This window comes from Pyxicephalus adspersus, chromosome 1 (assembly GCF_032062135.1).
Source record: "Pyxicephalus adspersus chromosome 1, UCB_Pads_2.0, whole genome shotgun sequence".
Taxonomy (NCBI): Eukaryota; Metazoa; Chordata; class Amphibia; order Anura; family Pyxicephalidae; genus Pyxicephalus; species Pyxicephalus adspersus.
The window spans coordinates 139,598,614-139,604,198 of NC_092858.1; positions in this window are offsets into that span (position 1 = coordinate 139,598,614).

Here is a 5,585-nt window from a genome sequence, read left to right on the forward strand (position 1 = left end):
AGCTTGTTATTTTTTAAAACTATTATTATATATTGTTCTCAAACAACACAAAATTATGTTATAAAAGTTATAAAGATGCTACAGCTTTCATATCCGGTATCAGGCTGTGTTCAGACTCCTGGTGAAAGAAAGAGGTGATTACTGCACCTAGGCACCTACTGGCAGCTGGTAGGCATCCAGGAGCAGTAACTGCCAGGTATTGCAAATACTTGTGCAAGCGAATGCTTGCGGTAGAAACTGATGCAATTTTTTTTCTAAATCCTATTTAGAATTACATAATTTTTCTAACAAGCTGGAGTGGTTAAATAATCTTAGATGTCTGAACCAGGCTTAGCATAATGTCTGAACCTGTGGCAATGATACTGCAGGCAAATGAAAAAAAACAGGATAATAAACAAATCAATTGATTTAAATGGTAACAATTTTTTAGGGGTGGGAGGCGCAAAAACTACCTGTCTGAACATAGGCTCTACATTGACCTCAACTACCTTTTAACATGAGATGTTCTAACAATACATAAAATAATTACTTCTCTGTAAGTGATAATTTATCATTAAGAAGAAACAATAAAAACATACAGCTCATCTTCACCTTACCAAAAAACATGGTCTTCTAAACAGTGTAGAAGAAGGAAAGATGGGGTGCCAAATTCAGAGGATGTTTTGCATAATCTACTTCACCTTTGCCTATATACCGGTACGACCAATTATTATTTGTATTGTTGTAGAGTTACATTATTTGGGATCCAGGCCCGGAGTGTCCTGGAACGAATGGGTGGGCCAGGCACTCCTCCATTTTTCCAGGCCAGGAATTGATGATGGCTCTGTGGATCAGGGGGTTGTTGCAGCCTGAAGCCAGGTGGGTCAGCTGCAAAGGGTGTGTGCAGTCTATATGCTGGGAATGGTCCCCCACAGTTAGGTCTGATAGACCAGAGCCAGGAGGCTAACGTTTGTGTTTTTTTGCATGTAATGCTGTGATCCCGTATAAAGGAAAACACTGGATTTTTTTCTCTGTTTTCCTTGTGCTTTTGTGAATAAGAGTGGGCAAAGCTCCCTGAAATTGGAACTAAAGTCTGAAGTACCTCTCTGCAGTCAGTGCATTTGAAGCTAATCCCCACAACAGGTAGTACAGACTTGCCAATTCATAGACAAAAACAGCATGTTCCCTAAGACTATGTTCACACTAGCAATGGGCTTGCAGTGCGGTTACGGCTTCCTCATGTCGGTATACTGCTGCCTTGGGGGAGACGCTATGCCCCTGATTCATCAAGCAAAATCGGATTATCGCTCGCGCATTCGTATTAGCGATCCGGAATCGTGCGCGATCGCGCTATTCAGCAACTGAAAAAGCTCGTGCACGGAGCCGCGCTTATCCGACAGCTTTTTACTGGCGATCTTGCATTATTTCATTGATGAATCAGGGGCTATGTGTAGCTTGTCCCCGCAGCAGCCCAAATACTGAATGGGGGCGCCAGTGATTGGTACACTACAGCTCATTGCCACCAGCTGTCACATGCTGGTTCTTAAAAACCAGTGCTGCAGTGTGGGTGCCTGAGCGGCTGGCAAAGGGCCAACCGCTGGGATCCCCGTGGGATTATTCGATCCCAACGCAGGTCCGAACACACAGGCAACAAGCTGGTAATATCATCGATAATATCAGAAGTCTATTCTGCCTCCCCTCCACCTCTCTCTTTTGCTCCAAACCTGAATTCCAACTGCATGCTGTATTTTCCATCTACCATTGCTTATACATGTTGTTAGTGCCTAGAGGAAGTAGACATAGAGGAAATAGTTCAAACTTCCCATCCACAGCACATGAAGCCAGTTTATGTCACTGCAGTACTCAGGGCATGCTGATATTAAGATACAGAAGAAGTGACAAAGTCATGAGATCATCGGTGCCTATTCTCCTTACACTGTCCAGTCACATGAGTAGGGAAGAGACTTGTAAATGAAAATAAATAAGGAGCAGCAGATAAAGATTGGGCCAGAAAGGGATGTGCTGTGCTATTTAAATCTTTGGATCTGATGCACACAAAAGTCCGTTGGCAGGTAAAAAACAGCTCATATATAAGTGTTTTTTTTTCAGCTTTCTTCCAGGATGTCAACTACAATTTTACTTTAGCTTCACAGGTATTCTGAAAGCTGTAATCAGCTCTGCTCTGGGCAATGGAACTAATTTTAAAATTGCCATCCTTAAACTGTATATTTACTGGTGCTTCTATAGCTCCATTTTTTTTAAAAATGTGACTGTAATGATACCACAGAGAAGTGGTGGCAGTGTACCAGCTATTGCCCAGATAAAATAAATGGTCATATTCCGAATAATACTGTGTCTATGCATACAATGGCTGCCTTGTATGTAGAAACCAGATATATCATTTCAATATGGGGTCACACGAACTGAATAACAGATGTTTCAATTCTTTGATCTTTTTTCCATATTAATAAAATGTTTACACTTTTATGATACATAGGAAGTAATTCCATCCTCCTTCAGAAATATCTAGATAAAATATCAGAAATAGTTAGGTCCTGACATGATGATGGAGTTCAGATCAAAACTGAACAAAATGTTTATGTTCCCCCTCGCCAAAAGAAAGAGTGAATTGCTTGGTTTGGCTGAGTGCACCAGCTTGATCCTGGACTGGGAACATGTATAAAACATGCAATGCACCATCAAAGGACGGAGCCATTATAAAACTGGAATACCACTTTAGCACAAGGATGTCTTGTGTGGAGGGTCCAAACCCTGTAATTCCATGAACAGAAACCTGCTTCTGTTTTCCAAATTGTTTGCAGTTGTCAGCAATTTTCTGGTGAGTAGAAAGCTGACACAGTGCTTGCTTTGGAATCACATTCACCTCACTGGAACAACTCAAAAGAAACTAACGTAAAAAGTATGATGAGCCTCAATAATACGTAAACAAAAGCTAAAAATCAGAATACACAACATCCTGACCCTGCATTAGTGACCTGAGTCTTCCACAAATATATACCGTACATTCAGACTTATTTATATAATAATTGCATACACTAAGGAATTTATATATAGTTTGACCCAAGATTCATCAAAAATATACCCAAAATGCAAATATTTTTCACACTGGATCCAGCTAAAAAATGTGTGAAACAAGAGTAAAAGTTGATTGACACATTTTCTAATTCAATCCAATTTATAATACGTGCACAGTATAGTTATGCAGTAGTGTGAACAACTATCCCACCCCCTTTAAAGTTCAAAGAGTCGCTCTACTTTTTTCTCTTCATTCCTCAAATCACCTGAGATCTGACTTGCGATCTTCCTGCACATTACCAGTTGAGCTTTTCTTCAATGTCGATCTTTCTTATTCCTCCTCCCCGTTTTTTAAAAATATTTTTTAATGCTTTGTTTATATTGAATATGTATCCTAGCTCAAATGTTCTATGTTTCATGTTTACCCTTTTATTAGAAAAACCAATTAAAACAGATTAAAACAGAAAAAAAGTGCTGATTTCATGCATGCGCGGTAAGATGTGGCACTTTTATTATTACATTTTCCTGAAGCCACAACACTCAATCTTGCATTGTATGGATTGGATGACATAGGAAGAAGAATCTGGAAGGAGAGGAAGGAGATGGTGCTGCCCAGTGATTCCTACATCCGAGGAAGAAGAAATCAGGGAATAGCGTGGAACCGAATGAAAACGGATTAATGAAGGATTGAGGGCTCTGTCAAGGTGAAGGTGCAAATTTTATTTTTTCCAATTCCAAGGTTCCAATTTGGGAAATTTATTGGTGTTTCAGGGAAAATAAATTTGACATGTTTGTAGGTTAAAAACAATATTATAATTTATATTGTATATCATCTCATTGTCATTCCACTTTAACAATTTAAAGTGGCCCTAAACTTAAAGTTTTAACTTTACATAAAAAGGTAGACAACCCTTTTATATAAAGTAAAAATATTCTTGTTTTTTTTTTTAAAAAGAGGGTGAAGCAGAGCCAGGATACCTACGTCACACATCCCAGTAGGCTCCTGGCTTCCCTTTCTTTGCAGGCCTGAGATCGGGCATGCGCAGAAGGGGCATTTTCCTACCCAGAGGGTAAAGAGATGCCGATCTCACACATGAGCAGTGTGAGATTGGGTGACGTAGTCAGAAGAAGACTAAAGATGGCGGTGTCCGGCACAGAGGAAGCGCCAAAATGAAAGAATTCCAAGAAGGCGTGAAACAGGATCGAGGGAAGGTCCAGCACACTCGAGGGATCTGTGGGATTAAAGGTGTGATTTTATTATTTTTCGGTTTAGTTCCGCTTTTAGGAGGAACTAAACCCAAAAGTGCCTAAACATGACCCAGGAGCGAGATCGGGTGACGTAGGTTGGGAAAAAAACTTGCCGATCTCACTGCGCACGTGTGAGATCTGCAATTTTTTTTCCCATAAAAAGGCTCCTTCTGCGCATGCCTGAGTTGCTCGAGCATGCGCAGAAGGAGCACCTAAAAGCCTCCCAGGGTGCATGACGTAAGTAGCCCGGGAGGCTTTGCGCTCCCATTCATGCTCGATCACCTAGGTGATAGAGAATTAGAGGGCGGTGCTGCACCCTTTTTTATTTAAGTGTGTTGCAAAAAATGGGTTGTCTACCCTTTTATGGAAATCGAAATTTCTGAGTTTAGGTATGCTTTAAGCTTTATTGTAAGCCCAAATAAAAATTCATTTGCATTACAGCACTGCGTAATATGTTGGTGCTCTATAAATCCTGTTTATTAACCACCCGACCGTTAAACCTGACCTTGGTTCGGGTTAAAAAAAATTAATATTATCAATAAATCCAAACTTTTCTCACTGTATGAAAATACAGTGAGAAAAGTTTTTCATACAGTGAGAAAAGCTTTTCTCACTGTATGAAAAACGACGTGTTCCAGCGTCGTCCTCCAGCGTCGATCTCCAGCGTCGGGTGCCTTCCCTGAGAATAAGCCGGCCGGCTTCTTCTTCTCCGTCCGTAGCGTGTGCTTGTCCCTCGGCGATGACGTCGGCGCGTGTGCGGGAAATTCAAATTGAAACTCATTCAAACACATTTTGTACTGGATTGAATACAAACTCCTGTATCCAATCCAATACAAAATAATTCAAAATAAATACAAAGTATGTAATTGGTAAATTCAAACTCTCATTTTGTATTGGATTGAATACAAAGTCCTGTATCCAATCCAATACAAAATAATAGAAAATATATATAGGTATGTGACGGACACCAGGGAGGTGTTTTAGAAAAAAATAATATTATACAGTATACTGAATTATTGCATTTTCAGAATTTCTCTTTATTTATGTATTCTTGTTTAAGCTGATTTTTGTGTCTTTTATTTAATTTTATTAAAAGTATTTTTTTTTTTTTTTTACATGATTGTGTGTTTCAAACATTTTTTATATTCATGATATCTACTAGACCCTTGTTCGGACATATTTCTGTAAGTTACAGGTCTACAATTTAAAAAAAAATTTCATGAAAAACACTGTACCGCTTTTGGAACAGAAATCTAGACCTCAGTGTAACGCCCAGGTGGTTAATAATAATAAATAATAATAATAATTACAGATTGTATTGT